Genomic DNA, 25,185 nt, shown 5'->3' on the forward strand with positions numbered 1-25,185 from the left:
CCCCTAGAACTTAGAACTACTTAAACCTAACTAACCTAAGGACTTCACACACATCCATGGCCGAGGCAGAATTCGAACCAGCGACCGTAGCAGTCCCGCGGTTCCGGACTGAGTGCCTAGAACCGCTAGACCACCACGGCCGGCTAGGACCCCATTCTTGAAACCTCTTCAGTTTGAGAAATATGCTGATTTTTCTGCATTATGTGAACTGTTTATTTCAACTGTCTGCACTCTTCCAGTTAAATATGAATTAAATCGTTTGTGCACTTTCCCACTCATACCACATTTCAGATTATCTAGAAGAATTCGTGATTTACACAATCAAAAGCCTTTGAGAGATCACAAAAATTCCAATGAATGATTTTGGTTATCCAGAGTGTTTAATATTTGATCAGTGAAAGCAGCTATAGCATTTTCTGTTGAAAAGCCTGCTGAAAGCCAAATTGACATTTTGTTAGCACTTCATTTTCACATATATGTGAAGCTACTCTTGAATACATTACTTTTTTCGAAAGTTTTGGATATAAGTGTCACATGTGAGACTGGGAAGTAGTTGTTCGTATCAGACCTATACCCCTTTTTATGCAATGGTTTAACAGTAGCGTACTTCAGTCTATCAGGAAACCATGCCCTGTTTCTGTGTGCTATCACATATGTGCCTGAGACTCTTAATTATCTGTTAGGAACAAGCTTTTAGTAATCTGTATGAAACGCCATCAATTCCAAGTGAGCTTACTTTTGAGTGAATTTCTTGTTTTCCAGGAAGGTGGGTAGAATTTCAATTTTATCGAATTTCATAGGTAATGCCTCTTCCATACATAATTTTTCTTGTCTGATGAATGTCTGAATCCTATTTTCTCCAAAACATTAAAAAAAACTAGCATTAAAACATTTTCAACTCCTGAGTAGAACACTGTTCAGTCGTGTGAGACCCATACCAAGCTGGACTAATAGGGAACATTGAATGTACACAAAGAAAAACAGAATGAGTGAGCATTGATTTGTTGGACCTCTGGAAGGTTATCACAGAGTTTCTGAATATCCTAAACTGTAGACTCTTAAAGATAAATGTCAGCTATACTGAGAAAGCCTACTTATGAAGTTTCAAGGACCAGTATTAAATGAGACAATCAGGAATGTATAGGGTGATCATAAAGTTCAATTACCCCCTGCATATTATTATGTATTACATAAATATTAATTATATATTGTAGGTGCTAATATACATCTAAATCATGCCTGATAGGAACGGATCGTAATGAGCTTATGACCTCATGAACGACCCCACACAGGAAAAGCAATGAGAGATATTCAAGGTAAGGTTTCAGAAACCTTCCCCACCAAAACCAACAGTTTTATCGTAGGAAAAAATCTCTTAATCTCTTGGCCCCACTCAGGACGACGACCAAAGCGACTGAAAACGTGTGTGGAGGCTACAGCGTCTGTCGAAGGTTCGCCAAAAGGGACATTCGTAAGCGGCCACGGAAACTGGGAGTTTGATACTCATCATTACATATACATAAGAAGAATGATTTGAAGTTAAAAGCGTTTAAACCTTCGTTTGTAAACTAACATGCAAAATCGTCATCACGGTTGTGGATGAATGCTCGATGCCTTTACAACTCTTCCTTCAAGGGGCAAATCCTTTTTCTTGAAAAGTATGAAATATATCACAGCACAAAAGTGAGAAACGTTTATTTTTGGAGTAAATAAAACACACATTTTTATGAAAACTTGAACACAATCCAACACAGGTCATGATTTAGGGTGCAATGTCTGTAACCCACTTGGTTGGTCCATATTTCTTTGACACTGCTGTGGATCAAAGTGTTTATCTCAGCATGTTACATGACTGGTTTAATCCACATCTGAAAGAGCAGATACCGTTCAGTCGTATACGGTTCCAGAAGAATGTGGCACCAGCCCATTATGCTATTGCTGTTAGAGAATATTTCAATGAGTTATTTTCTAATCAATGAACTGGATGTGGATCTGATCATTTGCTTGCACCTTTGGAGTGGCCAGCCCAAGGTCCTGACCTGGCCACTTGTGACAATGTATTATGGTGAGTCATTCAACAGAAAGTTGCAGCTGCATGTTACTAGACAGTTGACAAACTTAAGAATGTTGTTCGATGTGCATTTACTACCATCACTCCAGCAATGTTGTGGAGAATTTCAAATCGTACATTGAACAGAATCATACTCTATTAAGAAGCACACACAGACACTCTGGACTAAATAATGAAGAAGAAGTTGCCCTCTACCATGACCCCACATTAATACAATGGGACTACCTATGAATATGTGGGTACAAAATAGGTCATAGTGGGACTTTGTGATCACTCTGTACTACAATACCTTACATACTGCAACGGTAATGACCACGAAAACAAGATTGGAGTAGTTACAGCATTTAAAGAGGTATTTAAGTAGTCATTGTTCCAGTGTTGCATATGCCAATCAAATGGAGGGATACCTTAAGGAACGATTCATACTTGATGTCAACGGAATAGAATTCAAGGTCACCTTCAAATGGAACCATATTCACACTAGACAGAACTTCACTTCACTTAGCATAGTACTGAACTGTGAAAGTGAGATTATAAGATGCAATTTTGATATAAAAGACAGAATACAGTATGAGTATAAAGAAACTAACAATGATAGATTTCATTAATATCCAAACCAAAACTGATAACAGATCTTCTTGTAGGGCAAATACATATATCTATACATTTTTGAACATATTCTATTTTCTAACACAATAAATTTCCTTGAAATATAAAATCTTCTATCCACAGATCAGCACAGACATAGAAAGCATCTTTCATGAAAAACTCAGTTTGCCCTTTTTTCACACAATATTCTGTGAATCTTGAATGGAGAGCAACAGGCAGATTACATATTCCTGGATTTTCAGAAAGGGTTTGACACAGTGGCCCTATGAAAACTATTGACGATGGCCCAAGCACACAGAATAGGTTCTCAGATATTTGAGTGAATCGAAAACTTTTTAAGTGCTAGAGAATTCAGTTTGTTGTCCTGGATGACGACTGTTCATCAGAAACAAAGGTATCGCAAGAGTGCCCCAAGCAAGTGTGATAGGACTGCTCTTATTCTCTATATATGTAAATGATATGACAGATAGGATGAGCAGCAATCTGCCAATGTTTGCTCACAACACTGAAGCTTATGAGAATGTGTCGTCATTGAGTGACTCAGGGAGGGTACAGGATGATGTAGACAAAATTCCTATTTGGTGTGATGAATGTAGAATGCTCTAAATGTAGAAAAATGTAAACTAATAGAGATGACCAGAAAAAACAATACTGAAATCCTGGAATACAGTAACAGTGGTGTGCCACATGACGCAGCCTTGTTGACTAAATATCTAGGTGTAACAATGCAGTACAATACAAAATGGAACAGGCACATAAGGTCAGTTGCGGGGAAGGCGAATGGTCGATTTCGGTTTATTGGAAGAATTCTGGGAAAGTGTAGCTCATCTATAAAGGAGACCACATGTAAAACAGTTTGCAACCCCTCCTTGAGTACTGCTCGAGTGTTTGGGGTCCTTTCCATGCCAGATTAAAGGAAGACACTGAAACAGATGAGACGCATACTGCTAGATATCTTTCAGGTAGGTTCGATCAGTGCATGAGTATTACAGAAATCCTCTGTGAATTGAAACGTGAATCTGCAGAGAGAAGACAATATCCTTTCTGTAGAATGGAATTGAAAAAGTTTAGAGAACTGGCATTTGCGACTAACTGCAGAACAACTCTGCAGACACCATTGAACATCTTGCATAAGGACTGTGAAGCCAAGATAAGAGAAATTAGGACAAATGCAGAGGTATACAGAATGTTGCTTCTCCCTCTCTCCATTTGCAAGTGGAAAGACAATTCCTAGCAGTGGGATAAGGTATCCTTTGCTATGCACTGCAGGGTCGCTTGCAGAGTATATATGTAGATGTAGCTATACAAACACATTAAAAATATCTACATGGTTAAACATACAACTATTTTCCTTATCCATTGTGTTTCCTTTCTTTCTTAGTACCAAATAACATCATAATCAAATTATTTTTCTCCATTAATATAACTGACATTTCTATTGTTAAAACGTTTTTATGAATATAATGCAATCAAGTAATTAACAAAGCAATATAAATTTCGTTCGTATTTTACTTTCATGGCTGGTTTCAGCAAAACCATTTATCTAGCATAAAGAGAACTAACAACATTAGTTAATGCCTATCACATATGCTGTGTAGAATAATGCATGAAAGAGACGCATAAACAAAAGAACCACTTTATATTTACTACAGGTGGATAGTTATTGCTAACAATGTCAATTGTTATCCATTGTTTTAACTGATGAGACAAAAAATCTCTCTGATTACATAGGGTGATTTAGCTAAATTCTTTACTTTGGAACTGTTTAAGATATCACAGTTCTGTTTTACCTGCATGAATTGAAAGAAGTCGACACTAAACAATGAATAGTCTCTTTTCATAGCTGTATTATTTACAGAGATATTGGCATAAACTTTGTTTCTTCAAACTGAACTACAGTAATTTCTGCGATTAATTTTGTAGGCCTTTAAAGAAAGGTGCACATTGTAAGACTACAGATATCAATGCCAGTATGATGTATCGAATCTTACCCTTAACCATCTCTGTTGGATCAAAGATCACAGGTGGTGAGGGAATACCCCATCCATTTGGGAGGGGGGTGAGCTTTGGCACCTGCAGAAAAGACACGCGAATAGTTAGCAACATCAGTTCATTTGGCGAATGTGTATGAATTGGAAGCAACCCCACTGGTGTGAATAGTGACATAAAGTATTTATTTTGTTGATAATACTGTGCCATGCAAATCAGTATACGCTTCTTTACAATAAATGAATGGAATTTAAAAGAGCAGTGGCTAACTTGAGTGACAATTGTGAATACCATGTGTGTTCACGTAAGTTGACTAGACTTTAGATCAATGTAGAGAACATTTTCTAAAACTTAATACATGATAAACACAGTACCATTTGTTATAAAATGTTTAATTTAATTATATTTTTTCATCATAGTATGTTTATTTGAGTTAGTTATACAGAAGAGAAGAAATATCAGGTAGGGAACACATGTCAGATTAACATAGAATTAAGAAAGTTGTTACTGTGATACTTGTACCTCAGGAGTAAGTTTGTCCAATACTGTTGTTTATAATTAGTCCAATGCTGAATCATTACAACAGCACAACAGTCAAGCAAATGAAGTCCATAACTTCTATGAGAAAAGTGGACAACTGACAAATGACTGTGACAGGAAAGAGGTGTTTTGATCTTCAGAGATGATCCTGTGAAGAAGTGGAAGAAAGCACTGTTGGCTCCTTGTGAAGGAATCGAAGTGTTTCAATTTGAAGATGTGACCACTTTGAACAAGATGAAGATATGTAAATGTAGGCTTCCGTTGCCACTGTCACAGCCAATAAAATTTTTCTGGGTTTGTAAACACACAGTCACTGACAATGTGGTCACAAACGCACAAAAATTTTATGGGAAGAGGAAGATAAATATTAGATGTGGATTTCAATTCATAGAGAAACTGAACTGAAATATGTGGATGTAATAAGGGTATAATGAAGAAAGAATGTAGAAGGGAGAAGAAGAGGAATGACCATGTGACGACCATGACCTGGATGAGCATGTGTAACGGCATTGCGCAAGCAGCTACTGGCTGCAGAAAGTAATAAACGTAAGTACTGCGAGTGCTTCAGGCGAGTAATTAGAATGGCTGCAGTAGATGATAATAATCCTACAACAGCATTTGATAAAATCTGGTGTACGAAAGCTCCAAGAGTTTCATGAGTTGTGTAATACTTTGACACCGGTTTTTGTGAGTGTAGAATAGTAAAATGAAGCCATTAATCCTGATACTGGCACCAAGCAAGAGAATATGTTACACTGGGAGGATTACGGAATCTACACTAGAAGATAGTAACACGAATGTGAAATGCAACCACAACCCAAAGGAAGAGGCAGGAAAGCATAAAGGCAAGGCAAGGTGGTAGCAAGGTCAAGTGTGCAGAACCACCTATGACAGGATTAGGAACTAGTCCATATTCAGTAAATATGACTGGAGATATTATCGAAAGGAAAACGAGAATGACATAAGTAATAGTGGAAGTTCCCACAAACAGTATAGAATTTTTAATTGAGGAATACTTAATTGGAAATTAGAAAAGAATAATGAAAATGATTTTTATGTTGAAGAGAGAAAGGAAGATAATGGCAAGAAAAGCCATAAAAGTTCATCTATGAAAGTTTAAAATTCTTCGACATTATAAAGGAACATTTGATATGGTAGACCATCCACATCTACATGTATTATACCTAATATACCCAAAATTAATAACAAATTCGAAATTAGAAACATTGGTGATTGGAAGCCTTATAAAATGAGAATAAACTGTGACAAATACCGGGGGTCAGAGGTAGGTAGGGGGTCTACTAGACAAGATATCATCATCAGGAGAGACAAAACTGGTGTTCTACAGGTCGGAACATGGAATGTTAGATTCCTTAATCTCGCAGGTAGGTTAGGAAATTTAAAAAGGGAAATGGATAGGTTAAAGTTAGATATAATGAGAATTAGTGACGTTCAGTGGCAGGAGGAACAGCACTTCTCGTCAGTAAATACAATGTTATAGATGCAAAATCAAATAGGAGTAATGCAGAAGTAGGTTTAATAATGAATAACAAAATAGGAATGCAGGTAAACTACTATGAAAAGCATAATGAATACATTATCATAGACAAGATAGACATAAAGCCAATACCTACCACAGTAGTACATGTTTATGTGCCAACTACCTACGTAAATGATGAAGAGATCGAGGAATGTATGACGAGATAAAATAAATTATTATGATAGTTAATGGAGAGGAAAATTTATTCAGATGCTTAAGGGAGACGAAAATTTAATTGTAATGAGGGACTGGAATTCTCTAGTAGGAAAAAGAAGAGAAGGAAAAGTAGTAGGTGAATATGGAGTGGGGAAAAGGAATCAAAAAGAAAGCCGCCAGATAGAATTTTGCACAGAGCATGGTTTAATCATATCTAACAACTGCTTCAGTGATCATGAAAGAAGGCTGCATATGTGGAAGAGACCTGGAGACACCAGTAGATTTCAGATTAATTATATAATGGCGGGACAGTGATTTCTGAACCAGATTTTAAATTGTAAGACATTTCCAGTTGTAGATGTGGACCCGTACTGCAATGTGTTGGTTATGAACAGTAGATTAAAACTGAAGAAAATGCAGAAAGGTAGGGAATTAAGGAAATAGGACCTGGACAAGTTGAAGGAACGAGAGGTTGTTGAGAGTTTCAGAGGAAACGTTCTCCAACAATTGACAAGAACAGGAGAAAGGAGTACAGTTGAAGATAAATGGGTAGCTTTGAGAGATGAAATAGTGAAGGCAGCAGAGGATAAAGCAGGTAAAAAGACAAGGCGTACTAGAAATCCTTGGATAACACAGGATGTATTCAGTTTAACTGATGAAACGAGGAAATATAAAAATGCAGCAAATGAAGCAGGTGAAAGGGAGTACATAAGACTAAAAATGAAATTGACAGGAAGTGTAAAAATGGCTAAGCAGGAATGGCTGGAAGATAAATATAGTAGTTAGAAGCATTTTTCGTCAAAGGAAAAATAGATACTACCTATAGGAAAATTAAAAAGGCTTTTTGGGGAAAAGATCAGCAGTAGTATGAATATCAAGAGTTCAGGTGGTAAATTAGTCCTAAGCAAAGAAGGGAAAGCTGATAGGTGGAAGGATTATACAGAGGGTTGGTTGGTTGTTTGGGGAAGGAGACCAGACAGCGATATCATCGGTCTCACAGGAATAAGGAAGGACGGGGAAGGAAGCCGGCTGTGCCCTTTCACAGGAATCATCCCGGCATTTGCCTGGAGCGATTTAGGTAAATCATGGAAAACCTAAATCAGGATGGCTGGACGCGGGATTGAACCGTCGTCCTCCCGAATGCGAGTCCAGTGTGCTAGCCACTGCGCCACCTCGCTCGGTTTATACAGAGGGTCTCTACAAAGGCAATATTAAAGAAATGGAAGAGGACATAGATGAACATAAGATGGGAAATATGACACTGTGAGAAGAATTTGACAGACCTAAGTCGAAAAAGGTCCCTGGTGTTAATGCCTTTCCGTCAGAACTACTGACAACCTTGGGAGAGCCAGTCATGAATAAACTCTTCCATTTGGTTGCAAGATGTATGAGAAAGATAAAATACACTCAGACATCAATAAGAACACAATAATTACAATTTAAAAGAAAGTAGGCACTGACAGATGTGAATATTGCCAAACTCTCATTTTAATAAGCCACGGCTGGAAAATACTAATACAGATTTTTTGCAGATGAATGGAAAAACTTGCAGAAGCCGACCTTGGGGAAGATCAGTTTGGATTCTGCAAAAATGTAGAAACATGCAAGGCAATACTAACCGTACGAATTCTTGTAGGAGATAGGCTAAGAGAAGGCAACTCATGTTTATAGCATTTGTAAACTTAGAGAAAGCTTTTGACAGCGTTAACTGGAATACACTGTTTGACATTCTGAAAGAACACTAGTAAAATACAGGGACCAAAAGGCTATTTACAACTTGTACAGAAACCAGACACTAATTGTAAGAGTGGGCATGAAAGGGAAGCATTGATTCGCAACGGAGTGATACAGGGCTGCAGCCTATCCCTAATCTACATCTACATTCACACTTCACAAGCCACCTGACGGTGTGTGGCGGAGGGTACCTTGAGTACCTTTATCGGTTCTCCCTTCTACTCCAGTCTCGTATTGTTCGTGGAAAGAAAGATTGTCGATATGCCTCTGTGTGCGCTCTAATCTCTCTGATTTTATCCTCATGGTCTCTTCACGAGATATACGCAGGAGAGAGCAATATACCAGTTGACTCCTCAGTGAAGGTATGTTCTCAAAACTTCAACTAAAGCCTGTACCGAGCTACTGAGCGTCTCTCTTGCAGTTTTCCACTGGAATCTATGATCTCCGTAACGCTTTCGCGATTGCTAAATGCTCCTGTAACGAATCGCGCTGCTCTCTGTTGAATCTTCTCTATCTCTTCTATCAATCCTATCTGGTACAGATCCCATATAGGTGAGCAGTATTCAAGCAGTGGGCGAACAAGTGTACTGTAACCTACTTCCTTTGTTTTCGGACTGCATATCCTTAGGATTCTTCCAATGAATCTCAGTCTGGCATCTGTTATGCCGACGATTAATTTTATATGGTCATTCCATTTTAGATCACTCCTAATGCCTACTCCCATATAATTTATGGAATTAACTGATTCCAGTTGCCGACCTGCTATATTGTAGCTAAATGATAAAGGATCTTTCTTTCTATGTATTCACAGCCCATTCCCCTTGTCTACATTGAGATTCAATTGCCATTCCCTGCACCATGCGTCAACTCGTTGCAGATCCTCCTGCATTTCAGTACAATTTTCCATTGTTACAACCTCTCGATATACTACAGCATCATCCGCAAAAAGCCTCAGTGAACTTCTGATGTTATCCACAAGGTCATTTATACATATTGTGAATAGCAACGGTCCTACGACACTCCCTTGCGGCATACCTGAAATCACTCTTACTTCGGAAGACTTCTCTCCATTGAGAATGGCATGCTGCGTTCTGTTATCAAGGAACTCTTCAACCCAATCACACAATTGGCCCGATAACCCATATGCTCTTACTTTGTTCATTAAACGACTGTGGGGAACTGTATCAAACGCCTTGCAGGAAGTCAAGAAACATGGCATCTTCCTGGGAATCCGTGTCTATGTCCCTCTGAGTCTCGTGGACGAATAGCGCGACCTGATTTCACACGATCGTCTTTTTCGAAAACCATGCTGACCCTACAGAGTATATTTCTAGTCTCCAGAATAGTCATTATACTCGAACATAATTCTACAACTGACCGACGTTAGAGATATGGGTCTATAGTTCAGCACTTCTGTTCGACGTCCCTTCTTGAAAACGGGATGACCTGCGCCCTTTTCCAATAATTTGGAACGCTACGCTCTTCTAGAGACCTACGGTACGCTGCTGCAAGAAGGGGGGCAGGTTCATTCGCGTACTCTGTGTAAAATCGAACTGGTATCCCATCAGGTCCAGCGGCCTTTCCACTTTTGAGCGATTTTAATTTTTTTTTCTATCCCTCTGTCATCTATTTCGATATCTACCATTTTGTCATGTGTACGACAATCTAGAGAGGGAACTAGAATGCAGTCTTCCTCTGTGAAACAGTTTTGGAAAAAGACATTTAGTATTCTGGCCTTTAGTCTGTAATCCTCTGTTTCAGTACATTGAGCAAGTAGTACAAGAAACCAAAGAAAAATTTGGAGTAGGAATTAAAGTTCAGGGAGAACAAATAAAAACTTTGAGGATTGCAGATGACATTGGAGTTCTGTCAGAGACAGCAAAGGACTTGGAAGAGCGATGGAACAGAATGAACAGTGTCTTCAATAGAGGATACAAAATGAACACCAACAAAAACATTACAACGCTAATGGAATATAGTCGAATTAAATGAGGCGATCCTGATTGTATTAGATTAGGAAACGAGACACATAAAGAAGTAGATGAGTTTTGGTACCTGAACAGCAAAATAACTAATATTGGCTTAAGAGGAGAGGATATAAAATGTAGACTGGCAATGGCAAGAAAAGTGTTTCTGAAGAAGAGAAATTTGCTAACATCTAATATAGATTTTAGTGTTAGGAAGTCTTTTCTGTAAGTACTTGTATGGAGTGCAGGTACAACATGGATGATGAACCGTTTAGACAAGAAGAGAATAAAGGCTGTTGAAATGTTATACTACAGAAGAATACTGAAGATTAGATGGGTAGGTCATGTAACTAATGAAGAGGTACTGAGTAAAATTGGGGGGAAAAGAAATTTGTGGCACGACCTGACTAGAAGAAGGTATCAGTCGATAGGACACTTTCTAAGATGTCAAGGGATCACCAGTTTAGTATTGGAGGGCGTGTAGCGCGTAAAAATCGTAGAAGGAGATCAAGAGATTAATACAGTAAGCAGACTGAGAAGGACATAGATTGTAGTAGTTGTTCGGCAATAAAGATGCTTGCACAGGATAGAGTAGCATGGAGAACTGCATCAAACCAGTCTTTGGACTGAAGACCACAACATCAACATCAGTTCAGTGAAGCATTTGTAATACCAATCATTATATGAAAATGAACTGACAATGTGCACAGTGCATATTACAAGTCAGATAATGGAGTGATTACAGTGAGGTAGTCAACTTGGGCTGGCGAAACAGCACAACAGACAAACAGATTGGTTCAAATGGCTCTGAGCACTATGGGACTTAACATCTATTGTCATCAGTCCCCTAGAACTTAGAACTACTTAAACCTAACTAACCTAAGGACATCACACAACACCCAGCCATCACGAGGGAGAGAAAATCCCTGACCCCGCCGGGAATCGAACCCGGGAACCCGGGCGTGGGAAGCGAGAACGCTACCGCACGACCACGAGATGTGGGCAGACAAACAGAAAGAATAGCAATCAACACTTTGCATAGCGTCTGAAAGTAGTCGTTGGAGTGGGTAACTTGAAATGCACCGCAGGTTTTGAGGAGGTTTCTTCAGCGACCGCTGAACGGCGACATCCCTATCCTACCAGCTGAGCACAACAGACGGCAGGTGGGCATGAAGCAGCTCTCGCAAATCTCATTTACAGCAGAGGCGGCATCATAAGAAGGCATAATAAGTCACCTGGCTGCGTGTCACGCCGTTTAAGTGAGTCCCCACTGCAAGAAAAATAGTCTCCTTGTGCATTTCAATTCTTTGTTTAGCATTTTTGAGCCAAACACATGTGGTGAGCAATTTCTCTTAAAGCATATAAAGTTGTACTTTTTATTGTTTCGTACATTTTTTTCAGCTATAGAAAACGCACACTAAATAAAGGCCTTAGCCATCTTAACAAACACATATTTGTATGAGAGGAACTCGTAATTTGTTTTGAAATATTTTAACAAATATGTCTTGTTTTGTATAGGTGCATTTTTGGTTCAACTCCTTAGTTTGTAGTATTTCCTGTACCTTTAAACTACCAATGCCTTTTTTAATTAAGCATCTGAGGTTATACGAAACCGTTTAGTTGCCTTTTATAATTTTGCGCTGCACTGTATTCTTATGAATCTTAAATGCATTTGTTTATAGCTGAAAAACATTAACACGCACATCAAAAAAGTTTTGCATCACCTCGGATCCGGAAGTTCCGGAACCTGTACATAAAATTGGAATAGAGATCAACATAAAAATCATTTCCGCCTTTTTTATTGCTCATGAAAACCACACATTGCATGTTGTACCACCATACAGCGAGACCTTCAGAAGTGGTGGTCCAGATTTCTATACGCACCGGTACCTCTAATACCCAGTAGCCCGTCCTCTTGCACTGATTCACGATGGGGGCGCGAACTGTCGTCCATGGATTCGAATGCGTCGCCAATATGCTGCCGATATGGTTGCACTATCAGACGGAGAATGGCATTCACGTATCCTACAGCAGTTACGGTGCCTTCCATGACCAATAGCGGCGTACGTCGGCCCCACGTAATGCCACCTCGAAACATTAAGGAACCTCCACCTTGCCGCACTCGCTGGACGGTGTGTCTAAGGTGTTCAGCCTGACCAGGTTGCCTCCAAACACGTCTCCGACGAGTGTCTGGTTGAAGATATATGCGACACTCATCAGTGAAGAGAACGTGATGCCAATACTGAGAGGTCCATTCGGTATGTTGTTGGGCCCATCTGTACTGTCAGGGTTCCTTTGATCCATAATCCATAGATAGCGATCATCCACTGCAGTAGTAGCCCTTGGGCGGCCTGAGCGAGGCATGTCATCGACAGTTCCTGCCTCTCTGTATCTCCTCCATGTACAGACAACACACTCCGAGACGCTAGGACATTTCCCATGTTGAGAGCCCTTCCTGGCACAAAGTAACAATGGACAAGCGATCGAACTGCGGTATTGACCGTCTAGGCATGGTTGAACTACAGACAACACGAGCCATGTACCTCCTTCCTGGTGGAATGACTGGAACTGATCGGCTGTCGGACCCCCTCCATCTAATAGGCGCTTCTCATGCATGGATGTTTATATCTTTGGGTGGGTTTAGTGACATCTCTGAACAGTCAAAGGGACAGTGTCTGTGATACAATAACCACAGTTAATACCTGTCTTCAGGCGTTCTGGGAACCGGGATGATGCAAAACTTTTTTGATGTATGTATTTTTCATGTTTGAAATTTTGGAAGGTTTGTATATAAATATCTGAAAGTGAAAATGGAACAGTTTTTGGAATGTCACATAAAATGCGAATATTTGAATTTACCTTTTTTATGGTACCACTTTCTTCTCACTTATGGCCATTAGAGACTACATCAAATAACTATATGGCATTTGTGGAAGGCTTTCTTGCAGTCCAAAATCGTTGCGTTATGTCTTCACTCATCTGTCTGTCTCTTTAGCCAAGTCGTCAGCACTTTCGTGTGGGGGGGGGGGGGGGGTCTGAGTTCGATTCCTGACTGGGTTGGAGATTTGATCCACCTGGGGACTGGGTGTTGTGTTGTCCTCATCATAATTTCATCATCGTCGATATACAAGTCGCAGAAATGGAGTAAAAAAAAATACTTTTAGTAGGTGGCTGAAGAACTGCAGATGGGATCTCCCATCCAAAAATGCTATACCATCATTTCATTTCATTTCTCTCCTCTGTCCAGTTTCTGTTATGCTTTTGCTCACCATAGAAGCTGTTAAAGTTGTTGATCAGTGATTTGTACCCTGATCAGTTAAATATGTGCTCCTGGTTTGCATCAGTGCTCCTGAGGTCCTTCGCTACTCCCTCCAACAATTTATCACAGGCTTTAGGTCTAACACATCAAAAATCTGCTTCGTTAGTTGGGGTAAATCCATCATGAAGAGCTCACCATAGATTTTCAGTGTCGGTTTCTCATTTCCATCAGCCATTCATTATTCTTGTATGACAATTCTGTTCCTGGAAGGCTATACTGTCCACATATTATCCTATGATCTATTATTCTTCAAAGGATCTTGTGCTTGAAATTCTCAGTTTCTTCCAGTTCAGCCTTTCCTGTCATTCCGAAGCATTCAGTTGCATACAGACATTTGGTCTTGGTCACTGTGTTGTAGTGCTTGAGTTTAGCTCTTGTATAGGATATGTGTCCTATAAAAAGCATTCTATGCAAAGCGTTCTATGAAAGTCAGCAGCCCTCTCTCTCGACTACTGACATTGGCCTCTTTTTCGCTAGTTTTCATCTTCCCTGTCTCATTAAGGTATGAAACAGTCCACCTTTTCAATTTTATTGTACTGTGTTACTGGGTGATGGGGTGTTATTCAGATGTGTGTTATGTACTGTTTTTTCTCAAAAGAAATTTGGAGACCAACTTTTTCTTCCTGTTCCTTCAGTGTGTTTACTTTCTCCACAACTACCTCTGCGTTTCATGACAGAATCGCCAGGTCATCAGTGAAGGCTAGGAAAGTGACACTTACACTGTTCTTTGATCCTACAATGTGAACTTTGTTCAGTAGACCTTTCTTGGTTAATTCATTTTCCCAGTTGCGAATTACCTTCTTTATCATGCACTTGAAGAAAGCTAGGGACAGTCAATCAGCCTGTCATGCTTCACTTTTAATTAAAAACTCTTTGTAAAGTTCTCCCATGAATTTAGTTTCTAAATGTGTGTGTTAGAGTTTGCTTGATAATTTCCACTGTTTTAAGTTCCACTCCAAATTCCATCACGATGTCAAACAACACTTCCCATTCGACCCGACCGGTAGATCTCTCAAAGTCGGCGAAGATCACTTTCAGATCATTAGAGATGTAATTTTCCGATACTTTTTTTCAGCCTCCAAATCTGCTCCTGTATAACGCCCTTTTCTGAGTCCACTTCGATATTCGTCTTGCTTAACCAGCCCAGCCTGCAGTACTTTGGAGAGCACCTCGTAAGTTTGAGGTATGATACAATTCTACGATAATAGGCTATTTTTCTAAGTTAAAAATATGATTCGGATTGTTGTTATTCTGATTGATTACAACATTTCAGCAGCATTTATGGCCAGTGCTCTCACAAAATTCCTGTTACTTTTATGTAATTAAAGCTTAAAAAGCATTAAATATCAATATCTGGCCACGTGATCGAAAACGCTCTGTTATTGGCTGATGCTCTGGTGATGTCACAGGCTAGGAGTAAGACGCAGCTATACATGCGTTATAGGAGCGTTAGCCGAATTTATGATGTTTTTATGTACACGTTCTGCAAACAGTTTAGCTATTTATTGATGGAAAACGCAATTACAACTTTTAAGTAGCAATAGAAAGGAATTTTGTCAATGCTGATACTGGTAGCCTTTTGAAAGCTGACGCGTTTATGCTCCACCCACTTTGTGTGGCGACATGTGCAACGACCGACATTTTTTCCATGTTCCCTGCAATATCATAAAACTGGCGCAGAACAAAGGAACTGTAGAACTTTTGCAAATGACTCCGTATATTGTAACTAAATTGTCGACTATCAGTCGTGAGTTACGACCCAAAGCACAATAAAATTATTCTTGACACAACTTACTGTTGATTTCCGCCGTAGAATACACTCAGCAGAAATCTGTTTCTGGCAAGCGTTCCGCCAGCAAATCAAGAGGTCGCATTTTTGAATCCTGGAAGGGTCATATGTTTTTAAAGTTTTACACGAAGTACGAAAATAGCGTCAGCAAGAACTAATTGTAGCAGTTGTTTCGATTGTGAGATGTGTTATATATAGAACTCCACATTAGTGTTATTCCAAGAAATGGACAACCGAGGATAAACGCATTTACTTTGCGAACAAAGAATTCATTTTTTTGGAAAGCATTGCTAAAAGCACGTGTTATTCCAGTTTCTCAGACCTTTTACCTCTTTTGACTTCGGGTATTAATGGTACTTTCTCCTCCACTTTTCAACATTGCTGCTGTGATCGAGTCTTCCCCAGCTGCTTTGTTTTTCATCAGTTCCACTTACAATCTTCCGAAGTTCATCAGGAGTAGGAGGAGCTGAATTGTTGTTTCTTTGCTCTGAAACTATTCTCAGTCATTTTTCTCTGGTTTCTTCACAGTTAACCAGTGTTGCAAAGTACTTGGTTAGGATCGCACAGTTTTGTTTATTGTTCACTGACAGATTCCTGTAGTTTCCCTTGAAGTTCAGGCTAAGTAGCTGATAGCAGTTTACATGCTGCTTGAATTTACTGTAAAAGTTGCAGATTTGTTTTTAAAAATTCCGACTGAGTGCTCGATTTCTTCTGTGACTTAGGTTCTTTTGACTTAGCAGAGGATTCAGCGTGCCATGTTTTATAGGCCATTGCTCTTCAATCGATTGCTTTATCACAATTTTCAGTCCAGCAAGAGTGTTTGCGCCTCCTTGGAAAGGTACCACTTCTCTTGCAGTATGTGCCATATTTTTTGAATATCCTTTGAGGTCTCTGCTTTCCTTTGCTGTGACAGCTCTTGAAAATTAGCTTTGTTTGCCTTTAGCTTTTCGGGGTCGATCCTTATAACTTTATTCTGAGGCAGTCAAGATTGGCTCGTTCATAATTTTCCTAATATTGTGTTTCGACGTGGTCCAACTGAAATTCACCAAGATTTTCTCTTGGAGAATGCTAAGTTTACTGTTTTCTGGGATGTCTTTTACATCAGTAAGCCTTCTGCCATTTTTATAGGTTCTGTTGTGGGTAGGGTAGTCGTCAACGATATACCGAAACTGTCGTTCCTTCCCAACCTGTGTGCTGAAATCTCCCATCAGAATTCTAACTTTACGAGTTTTTTTTCTATTTGTATTTCACTTTCCAGCTGGTCCCAGAACATGTCTACTTTTTCAGGGCTTCCCCTGTTGTCTTTGTTTAAGTGTTTGTGGCCACTGAACAATGTGTGTGTTTCGTTTGCACTTTTGAATGTCAGATGGGGAGCTGAAGTCTGTTATGGAGTCAGTCATCTGTTTGTGAACACATAATGCTTTGCCGAGCTGTTTTAAATTTGTTTCGATCCTTTGCCCAGGCTTCCCTTCAAATATTCTGTAGTGCTCTGAGTCAGAGATGTTTGTATCTATAAATCGTGCCTCCTGTAACGATAGTATCAGGATGTTCATTTTTTCCATCTTATCTAGATTCCTTTCACTTTCCCTGTCTGAACTTGAATTTGTATGTTTACATTCTTCAAAATGGCGCCACTTTAAGTCGTAAATTGTACTTGGTTACATTGTCTATTGTCTTAGTCTCACTTTAACCAGGAGAGATTTTCTTATATTTATTTATTTTCCAAAAAATATCATTTCATGTAATTTTGGAAAAAGTTTAGTGGTGAGGTGTAAGGGTACGAATGTCGATACCACTATGATGTATCATGTCTTGCTCTAACTCAGGTTGTTCATGGACGCCATTTCAGCTGCAGTAAGGGAGTGAGGTGAGCTTTTAGCACTTGTAGAACAGGCGCGCTAGTGGTTAGTGGAATCATTTCATTGATTGAAGATGTGCGAGTTGAGGGAATGACCTCGTTGGTCAAATAGGGGCACAAAGTATTTATTTCATGAAAAATATTGTGAGATATGAAACAGGATTCTTTTTATTATGGGGACCGAGAGGAATCTAAAAGCGCAATGGCTAACTCAAGTGATAAACATGAACAATGTGTGCGTGTTCGTGTAAGCTGAAGGGACTTTACCATGGTGTAGACAGCATTTTCGGGAACTGAAAAGATAATAAACTCTATATTGATTATAAAATGTATTTCAAGATCTTCTTTCATCATAATTTGTTTATTTGTGTAAGTTATATTCAAGAGAGGAAGTAGCAGATAGCAGTGTTGCCAGGTCCTCAAAATTTTCTGAAGATCTTCTGATTTTTTAAAATTATTCCAGAAAATACAACATTTTGTGTAAATCTTACGAAATTTTCCTACCTTCCTGTAACTTGAGTGAATCTTCCGAATTTTCCCTATCTTCCTTCGTCGATAACATCTGCTGCTACATAACACATACTTATCAATTCGATCACAACGAAACATTGCGCTAACAATTACTACCGCTGTACTACTACAGTATTCTTTGGACGCAAGGGCCACAGAGCCATGAAAAACGACTGCTGTCCAGCTGATGTACGAGTATAAACCAATGCTGCCCAGCTAATGTATTCAACGTTTTGCCGATTCAGCAAAGGAGCATACGGACAAAAAAGTGAGTGCAGAGGACTGGGCAGTTCGTGACTGTTGGCGAGTATCATCACAAGCTTGTGAAAAGTAGTGGAGTGCTGTACTTGTTTAAGTATGAGTTCGAAGTAAGATACTGAATCTGCGGTGACAGCGCCCAAAATGCTACAAAATATAATCCCCAATGGAAAAAAACAGTGTTTAGTGGGTCGCTCAGAAGCAGCAAGGAAGGTACTTGAAATGCCTACTACTTTACATTACATTTACCGCTGTGCATGTGATTGTGGTCTACAAATTACGTCTGGAAAAAGTAATATAGTAAAGCACGCGAGTGGTAAGAAGCGTGAAAGTAATTGTGGTGCCTAGCAAAGACAACCTAAACTTACCGATATGTCATCACTTTTTGGTAACTCAAGATCACATGACATATTTAGCATGATTTATCACTTTGGGTTGCTGTACAGTTACCGAAAGTTATCCACGCAGTGTGTCCTGATTCACAAGTTGCAGAACATATTAATTGCTGCAAAACAAAAGAATCTGGACTCATAAATAATGTTACAGGCAAGGCAGATTTCGTGAAACTAAATGACACGTTTAACACAAATAAATTTAGCATCATTGTTGATGAATCAACTGATAAGAGGTGCATAAAACATTTGTGTTTGGCAGTACGTGTTCTGAGTGAAGGAAACGAAATAACTCTAACCTCTCTAGGGCTGATTCCGCTTACTGATGCTGCTTGTGATACATTGTATCAGGAGACTGTCATGTTCTTCATTGACAATAATATTCCTTACAAAGAGAATATGATTGGTTTCGCAGCGGATGCCATGTTAGAGGCCCGTCATTCCTTATCCACTTTGTTTAAACAAGATATTCCAGAGATGTTCGTGATGAAACGCATTTTCCACTCATTTGCACTATGCACATCCTACACTTTCTTAACCCTTTTTCGTGGCATAGAAGGCTTAGCGAGGGACGTGTATAATTACACTGCGCAACAATGAAAATATAAGTTGAATGAAAATAACCAATTCCTAGCAGTTCTAATGTGCTGATCGCGAATATAACAAAGACAATTAAAAATTAGGTCTAGTTTTCATTTTACACTGTTTTATTATGGTGAGATAATTACGGATTATATACAGATTTTTATGTTAAGTTTACAATCAAGTATTATAATGGTTTGTCAAAGTCATAATAACTAGTAACAATGGATTATATTATTGTCCCTTGTCTTACTTGTGTGCAATATTTTGGATATAAACATTTTGATACTAGTTTTAGTAATCTTTTTGTCTCCCTCCTCTTAATCTTCAGTGACTTGATTAATCCATGTAATAATTTTTGCACATTTGTTTCCAGATTAACTACCAGTTGTTCAAGTTGACTGCTACTGAAGTGAACAAAAATGCCACGAGTTTGTGGTAACAGTGGTGACACATTTTGCTATGTGTGTGAAGAAGTGACATTTGTTACACAAAAACAGCAAATGACTCCATTGATCCAAAAGGCTTACAGTTATTATTTTTGGTGCAAAATAGGTGATAAGGATAACCCCTGGGCTCCACATGTAATCTGCAACACTTGTGCCAGCAACCTCAGGAACTGGATGCAAGTGAAAGGACGTTCAATGCCCTTTGCAGTGCCCTACCATGTCATTGACTGCTACTTTTGTATGGTTTCTCCTATCAATAAGGGTATACTAAATATTGCTGCTTTCTCTGTGAATGGGACAGCAGAGTTTGTGCATCTCATTACAGTAAACATGAATGACCCACCAGAAAATATCTTCAGCCAGGTGTAAAGAACATTTAGACCAAACCTCTACTAGACCCTTAAAAGATTCTGCTCCCACCCTCGCACATCAAGTTGGTTGTCATGAAAAACTTTGGCATGGGAATGAACAAAGTTGGTGACGCCTTTAAGTACTTAAGGTAAAAATTCCCTTACTTATGTGATGCCAAAGTAAAGGGGCGCATCTTTATAGGCTCACAGATTCGAGAGCGTTTTAGAGATCATACTTTTGATGTAATCATACAAGGTGGTGAGAAGCACCATGGGAATGTTTTAAGACAGTCTGTTTAAAGTTCTTAGGGGACAAACGAGCAATAAATTACAAGGAGATTGTAGATAAATGTTGTCATCTTATGAAAAACTTGGTTGTGACATGTCGTTTAAAATGCATTTCTTACATAGTCATGTTGACTTCTTCCCCAAAGACTGTGGTGCAGTACATGATGAACATGGAGAGCGATTTCATCAAGATATTGCCACATTTGAGAAGAGGTAAGTGGCAGATTACTGCTACTGTCATAAGGGATGTTCCCGAGTATGTGTATAAACGTCAAGCGAAGTGAAAATGGTCATCTTCTGAATTTATCTCTGAACAAGGTATGTAACTGTATATACTGTACATATGGAAATTTAACATTTGTAATCCTTTGTATACATTTGTGACCAGTTAATCTATATATTTTCTTTCCTGCTTTACATAGTTCTGGTACAAAGTAGACTTACAAAGCATTTTCATTCATGTAATATTATCTTCATTTTTTCTTAATATTTTACTTTTGTACGTCCAGAATGGCCCTGAAATTTATCAATGCATAATACATAACATAATTCAAGTAATTATTCACTAAAAATTTTTATGCTGAATCTTGGAACATGAATGCATCTTTAGTTAGTCAGTTGTTTATACAAAAATGTAGATTACTTTTAAAAAAACTAGAGCTAAATATTTATGAAGATGATGATTTTGTATCATTTCAGTCCGAAATAAACATAACTATATCAAAATCATGACATTTACAAACTTTCGCTTCAAATTTGTTGTTCAGTGTTATTTCCTGTGCAGCTCTACATGTAATGGTCACTGAAAGAGTTTCAGAAACTTGTAAAAGTGAAACTGCAGAAATTGCTACATCCCAGCCAGCCCCCCCCCCCCCCCCCCACCTGTGAAAGAAGTTCAATATCGGAATCACACTAATTTTAAATCTCTTGGTAAACCGTATTTAAGGGCAAAGGTTTCGTTGAATACACTGTCAGCGTTAACTGTTACGGGTAGCACGAGAGCTATTGTTTCTAAAAGTCGCACTTACTCAGTTCGTAGTTCACAAATTATCACTCGTTCCCAACTTTATTTTTATGAAAATGAAGTGCCGCTATGCTGGAATGCTACCCAGTCACCATTTACGGTACTTCCGCTGCATCACTCATCTCCGAAGACTGTGATGACGTCACCATCTGACACGCATTGCCAGTCGTGAGTCATCCTACGCTTGCTCACTTTGTTCATAATTCCCCCCCCCCCCCTCCCTGTTAATTATGGAATGTTTCAGCATTAGTATTATTTGATAATCGGCTGGGTGGAGATCATTAAGCACAATGGATTTAGAAGTCGCTATTGGTTTATTATAACCTTTATTGAAACTCATAACTGAACTATAGCAACAAAATCATGCTGCGAGATTCGAATAGAACTTAGCTTGCATAATTGCTTCAGTCTTGGACGGCATTCCCTGAGTGCAGATTACTCTTCAGTGCTCTTCCACCATGTAACTGTAAAATTCAGTAAACTGCTTTGCTGCTTTTCGAATACTTCCTTCGACCGATTGTTCATGACCGACCGTATCTGCTATGATGACTTCCACCCAAAAGGAAGCTTCGTTGAGCCCACAGGGGCTCAACCACGCATTGTTGCACCTCACAGAGGTTGTATTGCTACTCGTATCGATCGAGAAGCAACAACGGTCATCACTGTTACATTTGCAAATTAAAGATTATTAATGAATAATAGAAACAAGGGTATGAGATACAGCATAAGGCATACAATAGTTGATACACGTGTAACCGATCGATGCTTCACTGAAAATATTTCATACACTCCTGGAAATTGAAATAAGAACACCGTGAATTCATTGTCCCAGGAAGGGGAAACTTTATTGACACATTCCTGGGGTCAGATACATCACATGATCACACTGACAGAACCACAGGCACATAGACACAGGCAACAGAGCATGCACAATGTCGGCACTAGTACAGTGTATATCCACCTTTCGCAGCAATGCAGGCTGCTATTCTCCCATGGTGACGATCATAGAGATGCTGGATGTAGTCCTGTGGAACGGCTTGCCATGCCATTTCCACCTGGCGCCTCAGTTGGACCAGCGTTCGTGCTGGACGTGCAGATCGCGTGAGACGACGCTTCATCCAGTCACAAACATGCTCAATGGGGGACAGATCCAGAGATCTTGCTGGCCAGGGTAGTTGACTTACACCTTCTAGAGCACGTTGGGTGGCACGGGATACATGCGGACGTGCATTGTCCTGTTGGAACAGCAAGTTTCCTTGCCGGTCTAGGAATGGTAGAACGATGGGTTCGATGACGGTTTGGATGTACCGTGCACTATTCAGTGTCCCCTCGACGATCACCAGTGGTGTACGGCCAGTGTAGGAGATCGCTCCCCACACCATGATGCCGGGTGTTGGCCCTGTGTGCCTCGGTCGTATGCAGTCCTGATTGTGGCGCTCACCTGCACGGCGCCAAACACGCATACGACCATCATTGGCACCAAGGCAGAAGCGACTCTCATCGCTGAAGACGAGACGTCTCCATTCGTCCCTCCATTCACGCCTGTCGCGACACCACTGGAGGCGGGCTGCACGATGTTGGGGCGTGAGCGGAATACGGCCTAACGGTGTGCGGGACCGTAGCCCAGCTTCATGGAGACGGTTGCGAATGGTCCTCGCCGATACCCCAGGAGCAACAGTGTCCCTAATTTGCTGGGAAGTGGCCGTGCGGTCCCCTACGGCACTGCGTAGGATCCTACGGTCTTGGCGTGCATCCGTGCGTCGCTGCGGTCCGGTCCCAGGTCGACGGGCACGTGCACCTTCCGCCGACCACTGGCGACAACATCGATCTACTGTGGAGACCTCACGCCCCACGTGTTGAGCAATTCGGCGGTACGTCCACCCGGCCTCCTGCATGCCCACTATACGCCCTCGCTCAAAGTCCGTCAACTGCACATACGGTTCACGTCCACGCTGTCGCGGCATGCTACCAGTGTTAAAGACTGCGATGGAGCTCCGTATGCCACGGCAAACTGGCTGACACTGACGGCGGCGGTGCACAAATGCTGCGCAGCTAGCGCCATTCGACGGCCAACACCGCGGTTCCTGGTGTGTCCGCTGTGCCGTGCGTGTGATCATTGCTTGTACAGCCCTCTCGCAGTGTCCGGAGCAAGTATGGTGGGTCTGACACACCGGTGTCAATGTGTTCTTTTTTCCATTTCCAGGAGTGTATTATCTATAGGGCCCAATGATGCAAATAATGAAGGAAACATTACCCAAGAAACTAATATCAGAATCAGCTCTTACGCAAATAACAAAATAAAGGATAAAGTCGCCTACGGTATTAAAAATAACAGCAAGTCATACAATCGACGAAAAATATACAAACTTAACTGCATTTCATGTTGGAACATATACATTAGCCAAAGAAAAAGAAATTTCAGTATGCAATTCCGTGGACACCAGGATGCTCTTGATTTACCAAAACGTAAGCAAATCGACATTTGCCTTACATATAGCTGAAGATGAACATCAAGTAATAGACATAGCACACAACCTAGAAATACGTGACATGGCCAACAAAAGTAAAAGAATCAACTTACTCAGAGAAATTGAAATTTGTTTCACAAATGCACATCCCCAAATGTTTTACTAAGCTCGAAAGTGTGGACTAAATGCGAGATACTTTTACTAGTTTCCATAACAAAATCTGGCAGAAAGTCCAAAGAGATTCTACTTGTATGTAGAGTACACTAGCGGCAAGACACAGTCACTATCTTCACAGCACGGTCTCAATGTTAATGTCACCGCTGACAGTGCCACTAAAGCAGACTTACTGTACACAGTTTTCCGTAATTCCTTCTCCAAAGAAGACGAAGTAAGTATTTCAGAATTACAATCAAGAACAGCTGCAAACATTATAAATTTACAAGTAGATATATTTGGTGTAACGAAGAAACTTAAATTACTTAACAAAGCCAAGTCTTCTGGTCCAGATTGTACAACAGTTGGGTTCCTTTCACAGTGTAATGGTATGATAGTTTCATACTTACGAGGAACCCTTTTAGCGCGGGGTCAGAAAAGGCAATGATCTTTACGGCATTCGACGCCCCACTTATTGTATACCTTGCAACCACAGTATTGGCAGCTAATGGCAACAGGGGCCGGGACTGGAGGTGTCTTACGTCAGCAAAGCTTGAGGCTATAGATTGTAGCTGAACTGCTTATAGTTGAATTCATTTATCTTGGCGGCTCGCGCATGCCCGCCCAGACGCGGGAGATTGCTGCGTTGCCAGTTGCAAACGACGCACGCGCCAAGAGAAGCAGCGCCATAGTATAGTATAGAGTTGGGCAACACGATTCTTTTTCCCGATTCGATTCCTACAATACAATCTCACATTGCGAATCGATCCCTACGATTCGTTCACGATTCTTTCACGATTCATTCTAGTCTGCGATGGCACGATTCTTACGGAATGCAAAAAGTTCTACATCTTACTCACAGATGACAGGACATGTCTGAAATTGTCAATGGGGTCAGAATCGAACTGTGTCACGATAAGGTATGCCAGAAATAGTTGATTTATGAGTAAACATGCATATGACGTTACAAGTGTGATTCTCAATTTATACGTGTAATGCCTTAATTGATGAAAGGTCACGTTTCATTTGATTGCATCTATTGTTTTATTTCAGTATGCCAGGAAAGAGGAGTCGATTTGTGCGAAAGGTGGTGCAAAATTACGTGATATGCCAGTTTGGTTGTGTGGCTTGAACGTAGG

Source organism: Schistocerca piceifrons, chromosome X, assembly GCF_021461385.2.
Source record: "Schistocerca piceifrons isolate TAMUIC-IGC-003096 chromosome X, iqSchPice1.1, whole genome shotgun sequence".
Taxonomy (NCBI): Eukaryota; Metazoa; Arthropoda; class Insecta; order Orthoptera; family Acrididae; genus Schistocerca; species Schistocerca piceifrons.